This window comes from Myxocyprinus asiaticus, chromosome 28 (genome assembly GCF_019703515.2).
Source record: "Myxocyprinus asiaticus isolate MX2 ecotype Aquarium Trade chromosome 28, UBuf_Myxa_2, whole genome shotgun sequence".
NCBI lineage: Eukaryota > Metazoa > Chordata > Actinopteri > Cypriniformes > Catostomidae > Myxocyprinus > Myxocyprinus asiaticus.
The window spans coordinates 17,940,829-17,962,743 of record NC_059371.1 but is presented as its reverse complement, the minus strand read 5'-3'; the positions used below and the strand labels follow the sequence as shown (position 1 = coordinate 17,962,743).

General features: G+C 38.0%; 1 pseudogene; it reads left to right on the top strand.

The window, feature by feature from the left end:
* The first annotated feature begins 837 nt into the window (after positions 1-837).
* LOC127419439 (selenide, water dikinase 3-like) lies at positions 838-13,341 on the top strand (annotated as a pseudogene).
* Positions 13,342-21,915: the final 8,574 nt, after the last annotated feature.

Sequence of the window (21,915 nt, the reverse complement as noted above, 5' to 3'; positions counted from 1 at the left end):
TGATGGTCAAACCTTGTTTGCTCACGTAACTGTCAGCTGTAATAAATTATATCTCCATTACAATATGATACGTCATAAAAGTAGATTTGATAAATAGTATATATGCCTTGTGTAAATAACAATATATAGGAACTGGTATCTAAAATAAATAATTAAAAATACAACAGGCTGGAAAAATAGACATTGATTCATCTTAATATCATATATATATGTTGAATGTGTTGAAACTTGACACACTGAAGAGCCGCTTAAAAGTTTTTGTTTTCTCTCTCATAAATGTAAACGAGTGTAAATGTCAACATCATACTGTATGTCGAAAGGATTTATGCCTGTCAACCAAAACATGAGCTCATTGATGTCATAAAATATTAATCTGCTTTTTTATTCCATCAGTTACTCCTGGTCGGAGTCTTCCGTAAATATTTAGTTTATACGGTTACATTCTACCTAAATTTAATGGTGCAACGCTCAAATATTTAGTAGTGCGTAAATTGTGACTCAGTGCCCATTTACGCCACAACTAAGCTAAGTTGTAACTAAGTTGTATAGCTGGTGCAACCGTGTCTTCGCAGATCCTTAATGGACGGAGCTTATGATAGCGGACGAGTCGATGTTTACGTTTGGGGAGGTTGGAGAGTGAGTAAAGTGCAAATATGTTTTATCGTTTAATTTATTGGAAGAGTCTATTAATTATATTAATACCATAAGATTGTGCGTGTAAACTGTCTGTAATTTGTATGTCAGTAACGAATTCTGAATCCTGAAAATTGTGTCCTGACATGCCACGAAGCTCCCCTCCTCAGAGTAAAATAGTTCAGTCTGCTCGCGCTCCTCCTCCATACTCGCTTCACTAAAACGTGTATAACTCACGCGCTTTTAAGTGGATCAGCCTTTATCTCGTGAAGCGGTTCACTTTTCCTCACGTTTCCATGTGTGTATCGCTGTCTGAATGAGGAGTAAATAAAAGCGGTTTAGCCATGTCAGGTTCAGAGCCATCGTCCGGTGAGTCTGGCGGAGCGGGAGGGTATGGAGCATTTTACCCGGCGGGATACCAAGCGTTTCACCCAGAGGAGCACGGCCTAGACCGCGGCTTCCGACTCACGGCCTTCTCAGACATGAAAGGATGAGGGTGTAAAGTCCCGCAGGAGGCTCTGCTCAAACTCCTGCAGGGACTGGAGTCCGACCGGCCGCCCGGAGACTATTGCGGTTCGGGGATGGGTACTGGAGACGAGACCGCGGAATTGGGGCAACTCGTGTCAGTCGGACAGGGTCCTCGACTAGGTGAAGCATAGTGCTGCATGTGCTGCCTGTCAAACTGCCTCATGAAAGTGTGCATATGGATACGTCTCATAGCAGTTTGATAGATAAACAACCCGGATTGCAGTCAACAAATTATTTTTAATTGCCAAAATAAAATAGAAACGAGCCCTTTCCTGAATTAAATCTTTGTCTTCTATCTATTTAATCAAGGAAATAAGTGTCTAAATAAAGTTCATACTACTAGCAGTAGTCAGCAAGGTATATTGATGTAATAATACACTGTAAAAGCGTGTACATTTGTCTAAATGTTTTATGTGATAGATAAATGTCATAAAAAGGCAATTTGTTTTATATATTATTTGCAAAGCTTAAACAGGGTTTTCTGAGCATTGAAATGCTTAGGACATGGCTCAGGTTACACAGAGAATTGATATATTAAGTATAGAATAAAATAAATCTACTGTATGTAAACGTTAAAAAGAAAAAGTCTTCTATATTTAAAGTTTGGTAATGGGACAGTAGCATTGATGAACCGCTAAAGTGGAAGGCATTAATACAGTATGCACTAAATAAATACGATTGATTCTGTGTATTCTGTGTTAGTGCTGTAAAAGTAACATGCACTGTTTGGTAGAAGAGCAACAATAATTGACCAGTAATAGAAGATGAGCAGTGCACGTTTTTACGATGTATAAAGTACAGGACATTTTATGTGATTTAAACATAACATGTACAAATGACTTGTTGGCACAGTGTGACAGTCAATGAAACCCACATTATTTTTATAAAACACTTTTTATGTACTGAATTACATAACAGTATCAGTATTGTTTTACCTTTGGCTTATATCCTGTAGATTAAAAACTACTGGGAAGTATAGTACAATCATCTGAAAGGGACGTGTCGTGAACTATGGACCCGAACTTCAGTTAATGCTTGACGTTGAAAAAATGCCATAGCAAGCTGGCGAACTATAAAGATTAAAGCAGATATAGATGGTCATTTTAATGTAATGCTCAGTATGCACAAACAGGCTTTAAAGGGTAAGTTCACCCAAAAATAAAAATTCTCTTCATCATTTACTCACCCTCATGCCATCCCAGATGTGTATGACTTTCTTCTGCAGAACACAAATTATGATTTTTAGAAGAATATTTCAGCTCTGTAGGTCCATGCAGTGCAAACGAATGGGTGCCAAAATGTGATGCTCCAAAAAGCACATAAAGGCAGCATACAAATTATCCATAAGAATCCAGTGGTTTAATCCATATCTTCATAAGTGATATGACAGGTGTGGGTGAGAAACCGATCAATATTCAAGTCATTTTTTGCTAGAAATTCTTTTCCCTGTCCAGTAGGGGGTGATATGCACAAAGAATGTGAATCACCAAAAACACAAGAAGAATGTGAGTGATCTGTTTCTCACCCACAGCTATTATATCGCTTCTGAAGATATTGATTTAACCACTGTTGTCTTATGGATTACTTTTATGCTGACCTGTGTGATTTTTGGAGATTCAAAAGTTTGGCACCCATTCACTTGCATTGTGAGGACCTGCAGAGCTGAAAAATTCTTCTAAAAATTTTAATTTGAGTTCAGCAGATGAAAGAAAGTCATACACATCTGGGATGGCATAAGTCTGAGTAAATGATGAGAGAATTTTCCTTTTTGGGTGAACTAACCCTTTAAGATGTTATGATATTAACAATCTTTTTTGGCTGCAGGTATTGGCATGGACTCATGTGTGATTCCTCTGAGGCATGGAGGTCTCTCCCTGGTCCAAACCACCGACTTCTTCTATCCTTTAGTAGAGGATCCCTACATGATGGTGAGTAATGCCTCAGAAAAGTTAGTGTGTCCCACACATATAAATGAAGCTCCTATTAATTGTGTATGTACCATCACACCCTCCTTTTATAGGGACGAATTGCCTGTGCAAATGTACTGAGTGATCTGTATGCCATGGGCATCACCGAGTGCGACAACATGCTCATGCTTCTTAGTGTCAGTCAGAAGATGAATGAAAAGGTGAGCTGTGACCTCTCTTTCATTCACAATAAATCAAAAGAATGGCATTACTTAAGAGACTATTCATTTTCTGTTGTCTGAGGTTTGATTATATTTTTGCATTAGGTTTTTCCAGGTGAAGGAACCTGAACATGAAATAGTTAATTATATGTACCGTACTGATTTGCTCTCAGGAGAGGGAGCAGGTGATGCCTTTAATGATGAAGGGCTTCCGCGATGCGGCGGAGGAGGGCGGGACTTCAGTAACTGGAGGACAAACGGTCATCAATCCCTGGATAATCATTGGGGGTGTGGCCACTGTGGTGTGCCAGCCCAATGACTTTATCATGTATGTTCTATTCATCCGTTACTATTCATCCTATCACAAAGTAGACAGACTGACATCTAACATTTGCATTGTCTGATTTGAACGTTTTGCAAATCTGAGTTGTTAACCCTTCATAGTCTTGTCGTTTTGTAAAAGCTGACGTGTCTGGCTACATGTATGGGATCAAAATCCTGTCAAAAGTATTGCGGTCACAGATCCAAAAATAATAAGCGTGAATCAAAATATAAGCAGAGATAAAAAAATAATAAGCGCAAAAATAAATAAGCGCAGATAAAATTAATTAGTGCATATCAAAAAATAACAAGCGTGAATCAAAAATATATAAACACATTTAAAATATGCTGCAAAAAAAAAAAAAAATTTAAAGCAAAGTCATCAGAATTGCAAACAAAATCATGTTTTCCTTGGTTATATTACTGTTTTTTTATGCTCTCTGAGAATTTTGCCCACATTTTTTTGTACACTTACGCTGTATTTTTCTTTGCTTTTGTTTCAAAGTGCTGCGCTTGGTTTTCCAAAACTTGTGAGTAGAGTTTCATGTAAATCAGGGGGCGTTTTGCATCCCCATTTGTCCACTAGTTCTTGATCGACAGCTCCTCCTCTAGCCAGTCATTCAAAGAGGGGAGGTGACGTCACTCCAATGCGACTCCGACGGCTGCTGCTCAATATTTTATTATTTGTGGTTTTTAGATGTGCTGCTTGTGTCTGTTTTGAGTATTTTCTGCCATCTCTAGGAAACAATGTGTTGTCCAAGTAGGCCATTATCATAGTCTGTTAACACATGTATCGTGTCAGCTGAATTTAGTTAGAGTCTTTAGTTATTATTTAAGACTTTCTTGTTTGTAGGTTATTGGCTGAATATCTAAAAAAAACAAGGCTGGGTTGGTGTGGATGTTTGATGCATGTTTTTACTAGCTGTACCAATGTAGTCGCGAGTTCAGAACCCAACTTGATCTGCTTTTCCATGTTGCTGAATGTGCCGTTATGTACTGATCCTACGTTGGTATCGTTGGCACGGCTACATGTAGTTTCTTTTTCCACGATACTGCAGCGAAACCAGAAACAATTGACCAAGCGTCCCCACGTCAATAAATAATGCAATAAAGTTGCTAAGTTGCATTATTACTGACACCTACATGCACACTTTGGAGTTGGTTGTATGACTGTAAGTCATTTGCTTCAAATGTTATTGAAGTTGTATACGCTATGTTATGGAAATGTTTGTAAATGTTTTGGATATGTATGTTCCAATGTTGCCTGTGTCTTTAGAGATGGTCCCTATATTTGCGACTATTTGTGATTAAAGAACATCCAACGTCAAGCCCACTTTATTACATCATTTATTGACGTGGGGACGCTTGGTCACTTGTTTCTGATTTCGCTGCAGTATCGTGGAAGAAGAAACTACATGTAGCCGTGCCAACGATACCAACGTAGGATCAGTACATAATGGCACATTCAGCAACATGGAAAAGCAGATCAAGTTGGGTTCTGAACTCGCGACTTCATTGGTTCAGCTAGTAAAAACATGCATGAAACATCCACACCAACCCAGCCTTGTTTTTTTTAGATATTCAGCCAATAACCTACAAACAAGAAAGTCTTAAATAACTAAAGACTCTGCTAACTAAATTCAGCTGACTCGATACATGTGTTAACGGATTATGATAATGACCTACTCGGACAACACATTGTTTCCTAGATCTGGCAGAAACATTTACATTTATTCATTTGGCAGGCGCTTTTATCCAAAGCGACTTACAAAAGAGGGGTACAAAAGCAAATCATCTTAAGGAGACAGTGGTATGAAAAATGCCATACTACAAAGTTTCACTAGCATCAGAATAGTAGTATTCAAGACCGATTCAAGTGCAACAAGATTTTTTTTTATTTTTTATTAATGACTGGTTAAGTGCTCATGGAAAAGATGTGTTTTTAGTCATCTTTTGAAGACAGAGAGTGAGTCAGTTTCACGGCTGGAGTTGGGAAGGTCATTCCACCATCGTGGTATGATGAAGCTGAAAGTCCGGGAAAGTGTTTTGGTGACTCTGTGTTGGTACAACAAGGCAACGTTCCTTAGCCGACCGCAGGCTTCTAGTGGGTGCGTAGCTCTGCATAAATGATTTTAGGTATGCTGGAGCAGACCCAGTGACTGTTCTGTATGCCAGCATCAGAGCCTTGAATTTGATACGTGCATCAACCGGCAGCAAGTGAAGAGAGACAAGGAGTGGTGTAACGTGCTCTCTTTGTTTCATTAGAGACCAGACGTGCTGCTGCATTCTGGATAATTTGCAGGGGTCTAATTGCTCATGCAGGGAGGCCTGCAATGAGAGCGTTACAGTAGTCCAGTTTAGTAGTGATAAGTGCCTGAACAAGAAGTTGTGTGGCATGTTCAGAGAGGAAGGGTCTTATCTTCCTGATATTGTAGAGTGTAAATCGACATGATCTTGCGGTCTTTGAGATGTGGTCTGTGAAATTTAGTCTGTTGTCGATGGTTACCCCTAGATTTCTGACCGTTTTGGAAGGCGTTACTGTAGTTGCACCCAGCTGCATGGTGATGTTGTGGTCAACAGCAGGGTTGGCTGGAAAGACAAGGAGTTCATCTTGGCTGGGTTGAGTTGCAGGTAGTGTTCCTTCATCCAGGCCGAGATGTCTGCCAGGCAGGCTGAAATTCGATCAGTCACTGTGGTGTCATTGGGCTGGAAAGACAAGTAGAGTTGCGTTTCATCAGCATAGCAGTGGTAAGAGAACCTAGATCTGGCAGAAATACTCAAAACAGACACAAGCAGCATATCTATCAACCACAAATAATATAGTTATTTTCAATTACCTGTGATTTGTCCAGGATTTACCAACTGACGGTTATCCATCTCCATCATGCGATTGAGCAGCAGCCATTGGAGTCACATTGGAGTGACGTCACATCCCCTCTTTGAATGATTGGCTAGAGGAGGAGCTGTCGATCAAGAACTAGTGGACGAATAGGGATGCAAAACGCCCCCTGATTTACATGAAACTCTACTCACAAGTTCTGGAAAATCAAGCGCAGCACTTTGAAACAAAAGCAAAGAAAAATACAGCATAAGTGTACAAAAAAATGAAAATATGGGCAAAATTGTCAGAGAGCACAAAAAACAGTAATATAACCAAGGAAAACATGATTTTGTTTGCAATTCTGATGACTTCACTTTAATATTTCATTTTTTTTTTGTTTTTTTTTTGCAGCATATTTTAAATGTTTATATATTTTTGATTCATGCTTGTTATTTTTGATCTGCGCTTATTATTTTGATCTATGCATTTTATTTATTTTTGCGCTCATTATTTTTGATTCGCGCTTATTATTTTTGGATCTGTGACCGCAATAATTTTGACGGGATTTTGATCCCATATACATGTGCTTGTTTGTGAACAGGCCTGACAGTGCTGTACCTGGAGACGTGTTAGTTCTTACCAAACCTTTGGGAACTCAAGTAGCAGTTAATGCCCATCAGTGGATGGACATGGTGAGTGCTGCCATATCTCAGTTTTTCTCCTTTTTGTGTAGAAGTTATGAAGAGATGACAATCATACTTGTTTGCATCATATCTCAGCGATCTCATCTTATTTCTCTCTGTCTCTCTCCTTTATACTTAATTTCTCCAGCCAGATAAATGGAACAAGATAAAGTTGGTGATCTCCAAGGAGGAGGTGGAGCATGCTTACCAGGAGGCAATGCTCAATATGGCCACCCTCAATCGCACTGGTACCACATTGAATTCTTACAAGTATTCTTTGCATGGTTTCAATTCAACAATGGGTCCAATATTCAGTGCACACACACCATCTAGTTTTGAAACCTTGTTCTAATTCAAATGCCCTAAATTAGGGCTGGTCAGTATGGCCAAAAATATTATCACGATATTCTTTTTCATATCGTTCGATATCGATATTTATCACCATATACATTCATATTTGCACATTGCACATTTTTTGAATTTCCAAGTTGGCAAAAAAAAAAAAAAAAACAGTCCTAAACCGTAAAATAGTCTCTTAAAAACTGCATCGGGGGTCCAGAGACAGCTAAAGCAGTGGGGTCTGAAGGATCTTTTACCAAAATATTTAAATATTTGAAAGAGTTTATCATTCAAGTGCAGTTGGATATGAATGTTAAAAGATCATCTGCTTGTTTTGAAGCATATTGACAGCAGTCCAGCATTTGTTTGAATATTTTTACATTTAAATGATATATTTTTATATTTCTTTACATTCAGATACCTAAGTATGGGGGCATTGAAGCCCTTGTAACTGAGGAATGATACTGTGTGGGAGTTCAGAGGTATTCTCTGAGAGAAAATTAATAAGTCTGAATTTTTATATTTTCATTAAAGTAAGGAAGACTGGGCCACCAACTAATAATTTTATTGTCTTTGCTTGCCAGAGATGATGACATCTGATTAATTTTCACAAAATTAGAACAGAGATCTATTTGTTTATTATTAAAGGCTCGTAATATGCTGATTAATAAAGCTGAATTTAGAAGGAAAAAACGTTATGGTCTAAAGGTGCTTTGGAACCACGTTAACTTGTGCGTGTCTACTCGCATGCGGGGAAAAGAGGCAACGCATGCTGAGCGAGACGGGGCATAAATGAAGCATGTTCAGTGCTAGAGAAAAGTATTCAAGAATACAATGCAGAAAGATCAGAGCTGGTGTACACGGCACTGTTGTTTTTTCGTGCTGCTGATTAGAGACAATGAGAGGGCGCAGCCGTTGTCATGAGTCTTGCGGTCCAGATGGAATCAGTCCGGACTTGATAAGCAAGGGTTGAGCAGTGTTCCCACGTACCTGGAAAACCTGGAATTTTGCCGTGCAGTTTTCCAGGAAAAGGCATAGAAAATTCAAAAAATACCTAAATGTCCTGGAAAGTAATTATTTGTCCTGGAAAATATTTTTGTGAATGAATCCCTGTCACATACATTCTCTGCTCATCTGCTGTCATCTCTGCTTCACTCCACCAAAATGGTTTAAAGTGTTCATACAGTATAAAATAAGTTTTTTTTATTATTGTTTTTTTTATTTATTTATTTTTTGTTCTTACATTGCTATTAACCATACAAAACCCTTGAGTTATAAACTTCAATAAGTTTTAAATAAATATACAGTATAATCTGCAAGTGGTGTGCATTTAAAATTACTGTGTAAAGCCGGGTGCTCATATACTGAAAACACCTCATCATGAGATGACAGTGAGCAGAGCACTCTGAAGTGCGCAGCACCTACAGACTATTTATTTATTGAATTAAATCACATCTTTATGGGGACTCATAATCACACTGGGCCATGTAGTGAACTGCTGAGAAACTGCTGTCAAAAACACAGAAAAATTAAATGGACTCATGTGGTTTTGCTTAAATATTTCACTTGTTGGGCACGTAAAATGTCCTGAAAATGTCCTGGAAAATTGTGCCTTGAAAAGAGTGGGAACCCTGTTAGAGGCCTTGGTGATTTGGAGCCCATTAAGAATGAATACACGGGTGTTTATGTACTGTAAGGTTTGCTAATGTGCCTCGTTTGTTTTCTTTCTTCAGCTGCTGCCTTAATGCACAAATTTAATGCACATGCTGCCACGGACATTACAGGATTTGGGATCATCGGTCATGCACGTAATCTCGCACAGCAGCAGCGAAATGATGTCGCCTTTGTTATTCACAACCTTCCCATTATCTCTAAAATGGCCGCAGTCAGCAAAGCTTGTGGCAACCTGTTTGGGCTTCTGCAGGGTACCTCATCTGAAACATCAGGTGAGAGCCACAGTTCAGCAAAAACACACTTTGTTTTAGGCAAGCTGACTATCATCAACACAACAGATCAAAAAGTGCAGTTGCACTGAAACTTTACACACACACAAACAGTACAGGGTTTTCACAGTGACATAAATCTAGACATATCAGGGAATTTAAAGGCCTGAAAAGTCATGGAAATACAATCAGTCATGCGGTTCACAAATCAGTCTAAATAGCATATTGGTCTGAATTTGAATGCTGGATAAGAATTTTTAAAAACCAATGACAAATGACTGGAAAGGTCATGAAAAAGTCATAGATATATATTGGTCAAAGTGTGGCAATCCTGACAATACTTTTGCTTCGAAATTAAAACAGACATGTTGTCAGCAGATATTTCTACATGCTCTTAAAACTGGAGTGATCCTATCCCGGCTCAATATGCAGCAGCAATAATAAATGAGCCATTCCTAAGTAGATTTTAGAATCTGTGGCGCTATCAAAACATGGCTCTGTTTGTTTGAGCATGCCAACCAGCCCACCATTGCAATATTTACTCAACCAATGATGTGAGTTTGGGGCGGTACTGTCTGTCTGTTCGACCAATGGGATATGGGGGGAGTATTTGGGGAAAAGCTGGAAACAATGTTTATTTTTGCATTTCCGTTTGGTGGCACAGAAATGACAGAATTTAGCTTTAAGTAAATGTGTAAGTCACTCCTCCAGGTCTATGTCCCAACTCGCTCTCTGCGGTCAATGAACGAGCGGTGCCTGGTGGTCTTGTCACAAAGAGGCACAAAGTCTATTTCACGATCATTCACTTTCTCTGTTCCTCTGTGGTGGAATAAACTTCCAACCTCCACACGATCTGCAGAAACAGCTGAAAACACATCTGTTCCACGAGCACTCATTCTTTTAACCAAAGGAATATTCCGGGTTAAGCTTAATCAACAGCATTTGTATTATTATATTATAATAATATAATATTACCACAATATTGATTACCACAAAAATTTAGTTTGACTTGCCGTTCCTTTTCTTAAAAAAAAAAAAAAAAAAAAAGAAAAAATCTGGGTTACAGTGAGGCACTTACAATGGAGGTGAATGGGGGTCAATTTTTGAATGTTAAACTGACTTTCAAAAATATAGCCACAAGACATAAACAATATATGTGTTAACATGATTGTAGTGTGATAAAATCACTTACCAACCTTTTCTGTGTAAACTTATAGCCAATTTTACAACTTCATTACCATGATGATATAATGTCAACAAACCCAAAAATGACTGTAAAAATTACAATTTAAACAACAGCTCAAATAATAAACAAGTTATAATAGAAGAATTAATGTAATTGCTTTTATAAAATTATAAGCTTCACATTTCTGCCTTTTTAAGCCCTCCAAAAATTGGCCCCGTTCACTTCTATTGTTATTGAAACTGTAACCTCGATATTTGCTTTTTTTAAAGAAAAGGAGGAACGAGTCGAAATACATTTTTGTGGTAATCAACATTATGCCATAAATACTGTTGATTAAGCTTAAATTGAATTTAACCCAGGATATTCCTTTAGAAATATATATATATATATAAATACTCCATATAATACTCCACAAAATACATCTATACTACTCCAGCCACTTTGAGAACTTGACAGTGCGATTACTGCAGATATTGTTGACTTTTGTATGGCAAATTGTTTGTTCCTCATTTGTAAGTCACTTTGGAAAAAAGCATCTGCTAAATGTAAGTCTTTTTCCTTTGTCTTTATCAGGTGGTCTGTTGATCTGTTTGCCACGAGAGCAGGCAGCTCGCTTTTGCTCCGAGATGAAATCCAGTCGTGTGTCAGGAGCACTGGGGCAGGATGGTGGGACGGGTGATGGGCAGCAGGCTTGGATCATTGGCATCGTGGAGAAGGGCAATCGCTGTGCCCGCATCATCGACAAACCTCGAATCATAGAGGTGCCGTACCGCGGCTCTGTGGTCGGTGCACAGGAGGGCAACAACAATAACGCAAGTCCGCCTGAGGTGCAGCCCACTCTAACATAACTCCACACTACCACAAAGGGACTAAAGTCTCTCATTGAACGTCATTCTTTCCCCCTTTCACTTTGCCTCTCTTTTACTGAGTCCTTGGTGGTCTTGATAGATTTGAATGTGTGTGTGCTTATAATACAGACATAGTGTTGTGGGAGTCACTAACATTGTGTATACTGGATAGTATGTGAAGACGTACTTAAGACAGAGTATGTGTGGTTACCCTGCTGTCCATTTCCTCCTGCTGTTCAACCAAAGGGTCTCTATATTGAACTATAATTCATTATAGTCAGAGTATGGACAATATTCATCATCATTTCAGGGGCAGCAATGTAATTTTGAATGGTTTGATTGTGGTGAGATGTGCTTTGAATGATGTGCATTGTAAACTCGTGTTATTTGCTTTCATTCTGTTGAAAAACAATGCAGTCAACGGACCAAAAAGTATTTTCCTTTACCTGGCGGGAGATGAAATGGACAGCAAACTAATGTATTGTCATCCTTCATTCTTTTCTCAATCTCATTCTTTCAAACACACATCCACACTATTTTTGTTGGATTCTTGTGCTTTGTTTTTCCTGCATAGCTGTTTTTCTATGTTGTCTGTGTTCTCTCTCTCTCTCTCTCTTTTTTTTTTTTCTCTCTCTCTGTCTCTCTCTTGGAAAAAATTGACAAACATTTTTGGAAGCTGCAATTGTCATAATTTACTCTTTCATGTTGTTCCGAACCCATATTACTTTATTCATATGGGTAAACATGAAGATGTTTATCAGTATGTTAGTCTCAGTCACCATTCACTTAAATTGCATTTTTTTTTTTTTTTTTGCTCCGTACAATGAAATTGAAGCCACACAGGTTTGGAACAACATACGGATGAGTAATTGATGACACAATTTTCATTTTCGGTTGAACTATCTCTTTAACTCTTTCTGTGTGGTGAGATGGAGGTTACAAAGCTCTGCATTTAGCTTTGAGATCTCACACTATAATGGAGTTTGGGTTTACTAAGTAAATATTCCAACTAGTTCCTGTTTAAAAAAAAAAAAAAAAAAAAGGAAATCAAAAACCTAAAATGGCAAAGATCCTAAATTGACAATCAGAGTCAGTTTCTTTTCTTTTAAGCCATCTGACAAATGTTTCAATACAGGACACTATCACCAATCTATCATCCTGGGGCCTGAATAATCATAAATATTGGTGTAACTGATTTGTGTAATTTAATTGATATTTAATGGTTTAATCTATTTATTTTGTGTCAAAGATTTAAATGGAATTGTCCAAATTTAGGGTGTTTTTGTAGGTGTTGTTTATTTTGTATTGTCTGTGCCAATCTGACTCATCAACCTGTAATAGTTTTACTGTAGGAAATCCATGCAACATTGTCATGTCCCTTTTGAAATTAGGATAATGTTCTCTTTCTTGGGTCATTTTCCTGAATAGAATCCTTGCTGGTTAGAATAGGATAGAGTGCTAACTGAATTCATTATAGTCAGAGTATGGACAATATTCATCAGCATTTTAGGGGCAGCAATGTAATTTTGAATGGTTTGATTTGTGGTGAGATGTGCTTTTAATGATGTACATTGTAAACTCATGTTCTTCGCTTTCATTCTGTTGAAAAACAATGCAGTCTGGTTTTGCCCCATGTTTCTGAGAAAGGGTTGAGCAGCTTTCTTCAGTTCAGTGGGTGAGTCCAGAATGCCAGTTCTGCCATATGAAAGGTTGCAGCAGAACAGCAGTGTCCACTGTCCTCTTTATGACGCCTCTCTCTTTAACCCCAACCAATGGGATGGGAGAGGTTGATGCAAGCAGGAAGGAAGGGATAGGCTCATCTGCTAAGTCCATTCAACTGGTACTAGTTTTGTCATAGCATTTTCATTCATTAAACATCAAGACTCAATAAAACAATGTCATTTCTTTAAATCGAGTCCTTTCATTTTTTTTTTTCTTGATGATTGATACGTTTTAAATTTAGGGTTCCAACGGTCATCTTGAAAAACCCGGAAATATCAGTGAATTTAAAATAGTGTCGTTCAGGCCTGCAAAGTTATGGAAATTTAGTGCTCTGCTCTAAAATATTTCATTGGTTAAATGTTGCTCTTATGTAGAGAGAAACTTGCCTGCAAGCCTTAATGATGTTCTATTTGTGTATGAATCTTTCTTTTGAGACGGTTCTTTTCAAAGAGTTGATCAAACCGTTAACAAATCAGTCCAAATTGTTCATTTGAATTTTACAAAATGGTTTGAATTTCAATAATTCCACTAATCGCAAATCATTGAAAATTCATGGAAATTCATTGGTGGAAAAGTGTGGGAACCCTGTAATAGTCAAGGATGTAGATGTGCTGTACATGATTCACCACGAAGTGTCAGCAGAGTGCAACAATGTATGTACAGTAGGATGGAAGAAGTAAACTGATTCAACAGTCTTCCCTTCCCCAGTAAGTCTAATGCTAAGGTGTTCAATGCACATTGTACCGCAAATATCACTCTTAATCAAACAGTTTACCTCTTTAAAAACCAGAGTATAATAAATCACAGCCAAATTGAGCTTTTGATAACAAAAATGGCAGTGGATATTTAAAAAGAAAAAAAGAACATAATCATCAGAAATGTTAGGATGATCAGAAGCTCATTTTTAACTCTAGCTTCTACCAATAGACAGATTTAGTTTGAAACATGGCCTAAGTACTCTTAAATTATTGGACATCATATGAAAGAAGGGGCTTAATTTTACAAGGAAAGATTTGTTAAATGTCATTAATGGAAAGTAAACTTCAATTGACTTTCATCTTAAATTGCAAATTTAAAGTGATAGTTCACCCAAAAATGAAAATTCTCTCATCATTTACTCTCCCTCCTGGTATCCCAGATGTGTATGACTTTCTTCAACAGAACACAAATGAAGATTTTTAGAAGAATATTTCAGCTCTGTAGGTCCTCACATTGCAAGTTAATGGGTGCCAGAATTTTGAAGCTCCAAAATCCACATAAAAGCAGCATAAAAGTAATCCATATGACTTCAGTGATTAAATCCATGTGTTCAGACACAATATGATAGGTGTGAGTGAGAAACAGATCAATATTTGAGTCATTTGTCATCATAAATTCTCTTCCCTGCCCAGTAGGGGGCGATATGTATGAAGAATGTTTATCACCAAAAACAGAAGGAGAAAGTGAAGGAAAAAGGACTTAAATATGAATCTGTTTCTCACCCAAACCTATCATATCGCTTCTGAAGAAATGGATTTAACCACCAGAGTCGTCTGGAGTACTTTTATGTTGCCCTAATGTGAATTTTGGAGCTTCAACATTTTGGTACTTACATTGTATGGACCTACAGAGCTGAGATAGTCTTCTAAAAATCTTCATTTGTGTTCTGTTGAAGAAAGAAAGTCATACACATCTGGCATGGCATGAGGGTGAGGAAATGATGAGAGAATTTTTATTTTTGGGTGAACTAACCCTTTATTAAGCTCATTCCAAGTAAAACTGGGATCTTTTCTGGCAGTCCTTGTGATGATGCATAGCTTGTAGAATACAATTGTAATGTCACTACTGATACACAGCACAGCAGCACATTAAATCTTCTAGAACCATGATAGTTGTCTCTCCAAATATCTGTCAGGTTTTGTCTCTACACAGAGCAGAATAAAATGTCTTAAATGTTTCCTTTGTCATCTTTTCTTGAGAATAAAATTTGCTTAGCCTGTTCCAATGATATATTTAATATGCATATTATAGCTCAACATAAAAATATGTAGGAATTTGTGAAGGGAGTGTTCTTTCTGTCCCCACCCTCTCCTTGTTTTCATTTGTCTGTTCTTCTGTGTTCTCCTTTTCCACTCTCCTTGCCTAGAGAACCTGCAATTAGGCTGTAATTGATCATCTCCTGTCCTTTTATTAGACATTCTGTTTACCACCTCTTTTCCTGCTCTCCACCCCCTTTCATCTGATGTGCTTTCCATTAGTGGGGAAAGGGGATTCATTATTGTCCACTGCGTAGTGCATATTCTGTTGTTCCATTTCACATTCTACAACCCCCACTTTCTATTACATAATGTCCTTTTTGGCACAGGGTCTGGTCTCAGTGGGGAAATAGTTTAACTGCTTCTGATTCCTCTCATTCTCTGTTCACTGACCCTGGTACCATGCCCAGTAAACCTATTCAGCAGAACCCGTGGCAGACAATGGAATTGCTGCACTGTTATATGACCTCTTTACAGCAGAGCATCGTGTGTTTAGATCACCCAAAAATGAAAATTCTGTCGTCTTTTACTCATCCTCATGCCGTGTAATTAAATGGTCACGGACAGCAGTGGAAAACAATGCTAAATGCAAATAATAAACTCCAAATAACCATATAATCATGCATTATTAGGATGCAAAAATATATTTAAATAAAAACAAATTTTACAAAATTGTTTATTTTCCCTTTCAGCCTCATGATAATAATTTTGCATATTGCTGGGCCATGCAGCTCATGGTAATATTAATAAATTCAAGTTTGAAATTAAGAATGTTACTTTTGTGTATGATATACATTTTTGGGTAACATTTTCTATGAAGCCTGTATTTATAATGCATTGTTAAGGCATTATAAATGCATTATAATGGATTTGTAATGTCTCATATTACACCAAATAATATACAGTATTATAACTTATAATTTTAACCACAAATATAATACATTTACAATATTTAACTATTCATAGTTATTATACCTTAGAATATAATGCATTATACATATCATGACCAACATAATATTTTGTCTGCAGAAGTTATTTCTAGAAGTTATGAAATAATGCATTATACTATATATTTGTATTATATATATTAGGTATGCTTTAAGTGAAAAAAACAATGTCCTATGAACATCCATAATATATTTTTAAGTGGTTTAAAACATTACAACTTTTAGTCAAGTCAAACTTGTAAAATAGAAGTTATATACAAATGCACAGAACACAAAGAAACATATACAAACATGTACATTGAGATATTAAGAAAAACATGCAAAAATACAAGGTTAAAACATATCAGTAGCTCTCATTTGATATGCTTGTTGATCAAACATGTATACTAATCTTTTTTTTACTTCTTATACAAAACACACCCAAGCAAAAAAAAAAACAAAAAAACAATTATATATAAACTCAGCAAAAAAAAAGAAGAAACGTCCCTTTTTCAGGACACTGTATTTTAAAGATCATTTTGTAAAAATCCAAATAACTTTACAGATCTTTATTGTAAAGGTTTTAAACAATGTTTTCCATGCTTGTTCAATGAACCATAAACAATTAATGAACATGCACCTGTGGAACGGTCGTTAAGACACTAACAGCTTACAGACGGTAGGCAATTAAGGTCACAGTTATAAAAACTTAGGACACTGAAGAGACCTTTCTACTGACTCTGAAAAACACCAAAAGAAAGATGCCCAGGGTCCCTGCTCATCTGCGTGAACGTGCCTTAGGCATGCTGCATGGAGGCATGAGGACTGCAGATGTGGCCAGGGCAATAAATTGTAATGTCCGTGCTGTGAGACGCCTAAGACAGCACTACAGGGAGACAGGAAGGACAGCTGATCATTCTCGCAGTGGCAGACCACGATTAACAACACCTGCACAGGATCAGTACATCCGAATATCACACCTGCGGGACAGGTACAGGATGGCAACAACAACTGCTCGAGTTACACCAGGAATGCACAATCCCTCCATCAGTGCTCAGACTGTCCGCAATATGCTGAGAGAGGCTGGACTGAGGACTTGTAGGCCTGTTGTAAGGCAGGTCCTTACCAGACATCACCGGCAACAACATCGCCTATGGGCACAAACCCACCTTCGCTGGAACAGACAGGACTGGCAAAAAGTACTCTTCACTGACGAGTCACGGTTTTGTCTCACCAGGGGTGACGGTCGGACTCGCGTTTATCGGCGAAGGAATGAGCGTGTACTCTGGAGCGGGATCGATTTGGAGGTGGAGGGTCCGTCATGGTCTGGGGCGGTGTGTCACAGCATCATCGGACTGAGCTTGTTGTCATTGCAGGCAATCCCAACGCTGTGCGTTACAGGGAAGACATCCTCCTCCCTCATCTGGTACCCTTCCTGCAGGCTCATCCTGACATGACCCTCCAGCCATACTGCTCGTTCTGTGCATGATTTCCTGCAAGACAGGAATGTCAGTGTTCTGCCATGGCCAGCAAAGAGCCCGGATCTCAATCCCATTGAGCACATCTGGGACCTATTGGATCAGAGGGTGAGGGCTAGGGCCATTCCCCCCAGAAATGTCCGGGAACTTGCAAGTGCCTTGGTGGAAGAGTAGGGTAACATCTGACAGCAAGAACTGGCAAATCTGGTGCAGTCCATGAGGAGGAGATGCACTGCAGTACTTGATGCAGCTGGTGGCCACTCCAAATACTGACTGTTACTTTTGATTTTGACCCCCTTTTGTTCAGGGACACACTATTCCATTTCTGTTAGTCACATGTCTGTGAAACTTGTTCAGTTTGTGTCTTTGTTGTTGGATCTTTTTATGTTCATACAAATATTTACACGTTAAGTTTGCTGAAAATAAAAGCAGTTGAAAGTGAGAGGACGTTTCTTTTTTTTTTTTTTTGTTGCTGATTTTATATTTATATATATACTATTCAATAAACTCAAATTTTTGTGCATCTTATTTAGAGACATAAAAGTTACTGAACTGCTGATGTCCTGATAGGCACAAATGCATTTAATTACACTAAATTAAAAAAAAAAAAAGTATGGTCTCGAGCAGTCTAATTACCCCAAAATCACTTTCCTCAATTGACTAAACATTTTGAGGGAAATTCAACAAGGAAAGTTTAAGTCTCAATACCCCTCTTGACTTATGACATACTTGATGTTTTATTATATATTTTTATTAGGCCTATGGCTTATTTTCCACTTACATTACACCCTGTTAGGCACAACTGCATGGGAAATGTATTTGTATTCTGTGCATTTTTATATAACTTCCATTATATAAGCTTGACTTGTATTGTATGGTACAAGTTTGTGTTATGGCTGTTTATAAGAAGACATTGCTATTGTAACTTAAAGCAGACCAAGACCACTCATAATGGTATATGATCATGCCATGAAACCTCATAACTGTTTATATTATGCTGCTTTTGCATGACAGCATTTATACGATGTCTGATATAAATATTAGGCTACACTACAACTTCTGCTGATTTATTTGGTTGTTGATTGTGTTAGATATGCTATATATATATATTATAAAATATACTAACTGTAGTTAAAAATTATTTAAGAAAAGTTATAATATACATTATGAATACAGTTTATGCATTTATAATGCCTTTACAATGCATTATGAATATATGCCTCATAGAAAGTGTTACCCAATTATGATTCTGTGTTGGGTCCCCATTTGATGTCCAATTTTAAATCTGTGTCCTGAAGCAAAACCAGTTCATAACCACTGCCTTAAATAACAACTGGCTTTCTGCAATTCCCATTAAATGAGTGACAGCGATCTGTTTCACTGGCAGTAACAATGGCTTTGAGCATGTGATGTAAGCGCAAGCAAAATGGGATGACTGATTTTAGTTCATGAGTTCAGTTTGGAGCGGCTCGAGCCCTTAAGGGTGTGCATAGATGGGGCACAACGAATGCCTCTGATGTAAGTGCATTGTTGCAGCCAATCTCCAAAAATACCATTGCAGCTGTTCTCAGATCTCCATTTCTAAAGACATGAAGACAGTAAGTGGTGTAACAGTCATAAAGATTCCTCTTTTTAAGTGGGGCCTTTCATCTTGAAGAGGTGCAGAAAATGGAAGAGAGAACAGACTCCTCTACGGTCTCTTGAGTCTCTGGCTTTGTTCGGAATAGCATACTAACATACTACTCGTACTGTTTCTGAAGTATACAGCATGCAAATCTTTAAGCATAGCATACCTGGATGATCTACTACGTTTGTCAAAATGTGCAGTATACAACAGAGCATACTGCATGGAATACTGTATCCCACAATGTAGTGTGCTCGACTTGACCTATTTCTAGTGTGGCGAATGAACCAGAAAATTTATTTTTTAATGCATCATCTCTTTTTGATCCATTTAGAATTTAGTTCTACACAAAGTTAAATTAAAAGTACAAAATAAGGTGTTTTTATTATCAAGATGCTTACCGTACAGCACGTCAGTCAGATGCAACGTGATGAGATCAGATGACAACAATGTAGCAAACAACTGATTGAAACGTCTTGGAATAATGCCAATTTAGAATAAAAAAAAATACAAAAAAATAAATAGTAAGTGAAAACTACTATTTTTCATACTTGATTCAATCATTGACAGTGGTCCCACATGTTTGAAATGTGTTTTCTTGACTGAAAATTACTATGTAATTTCAACAGACACACTTTGTGTAGAAAGAACCTAGCTAAATTGGGTAAATCCAACTAAATTAGATGTGTCAATGTAACTTAAATCTCTTTTATTTCTTTATGTATTAACTAGTGAAAGTTAGCATGCTAAATATATTCTGGTTAGAAGCACTACAGAGAGTTGTTTAGTATCTATGTTAAGGTTTGAACAGGAATTGCTCAACAGAGCAAGCAATCAATTTTATGTGTGAAATCAACCTGTCCTCTTAGCTCAAGCTCCACTCTTCACCATAATGGTAACCTCCAAAATTCAAACATAACAGAAACTCTTCTTAATGTTAACACAGCAAAACAATAAACACTAACAAGTATCCCCTTTGTGTTCATCTTGAACAAAATCACTATAAAATCAATAACACTTAATTTTAATTCTCCCTATCAAGTCCCATGCAAAGCACATTTGTAACTAGAAATCTGCCCAGTTTCAGTTAACCAAATATAAAATATTCATGTTGTCCCAACACAAATGGATAAAAGCAAACTTTTATTCAACAAGAAACAACTCAGTTCAAGTTCACTTGGTTACATAAACATTTTTTAGTAATATAAATAAGGGAGGATTTTTGTAAACCTAATGATGGTGAAAGTAAATTTTTTGAATGTAAATGTTCCATTCCTCTTTTTTCCTTTCACTGTTACAACTCAGCAAGTGAACCCTCTTAGGGTCCTGTGTGACACAAATGTTTCATAATTGACCCCGCAAATTTGCATAACCAATAAACAGGGTTCATTAAGCATTTAATGTGTTGCATCACAGCGACTCATTTCTTTCTAAGTACGCTCTGATGGTAGTGATCTAATTACCTGATGTGTAGGCAACAGGCATCTTGCTGTTGCACCCAAACTTAGGTCTGAGATTACGATACGGTATAGGCAACTCCTAATACTCTCACATCAGGAATGTCAGACACAATTAAACTGCTGCATTTTCACCCCAAATCACAAGACTTCATCTCCTTATACAGTCATCTCAAGCAGTATGTTATTTTTTGCCTGGAGGGCAGAGTGGCAAAAATAGACTGTCATGTTTCTAGTTTGATTTCAAGATGATGGGAGCTTTTTTCGCATAAAGGTAAGAGACAGGTACATGCGGCCACCTCTTTGAACCCCAGACGCCACACCCATCTGCCTGTCACCTCCTGTGAGATAAGGCACACCAGTCAGCTGAGGCAGGGTAGACCGAAAGCAAATCCTTACAGAGACGCTCATTCAGTCCTCGGCGCACTGGAAATCCATAACTAATGCATTCCATTTTTGAACTCTATTGTTTCATAAGCCCATCCAACAACATAGGGCTGTTCACATGCCACAAAATATCTGGGATGAGGAGCTGGAGAGGCAAGGAGAACATTATTGTCTACAGTGAATTCTCAAAACATTTGTTTTTTAACTACAATGAACCTTCAATGTGTATGTGATTCTTACAGGGATAGTTCACCCAAAAATTAAAATTCTCTCATCATTTACTCACTCTCATGCCATCCAAAATGTGTATGACTTTCATTCTTCTACTGAACACAAACAAAGATGGGGCAGTCTCCTTAGCGATCATAATTTTAAGCTCGATCACACTTCCTATAGCAGCATCTAGGGCTCTGCGATCAGAAGACACTGATTAATCTACTGGAGTCATTTGGATTACTTTTTTGATGCCTTTATGTGATATTTGGGCCTTCAGATTTCTGGCCACCATTCACTTGCATTGTATGTGTAACCAGTCCTGCTCAACTCGCTCCAAGCGGGATTCAAACCGGCGTCTCCAGCATGGGAGGCGGGCGTGCTAACGAGGAGTTTAAAGGCTACAGCCCCTAGCGTCTGTAGCTAGTGCGCCTCTTGAGGCCAGGAGAGTGAGGGTTTACACATACCATACAGCTATCACGTACCAGCTGGCTGCCTTTACACTCACCCCCCTAAACCTCACTCCCAACCGGGTCACGGCACCACTGTATGTGGTCCTGCTTGACCCACTCCGAGCGGGATTCGAACCAACGTCAGCCGGCATGGGAGGTGGGTGCGCTAACGAGGAGGTTAAAGGCTACAGCCCCTAGCATCAATCACTAG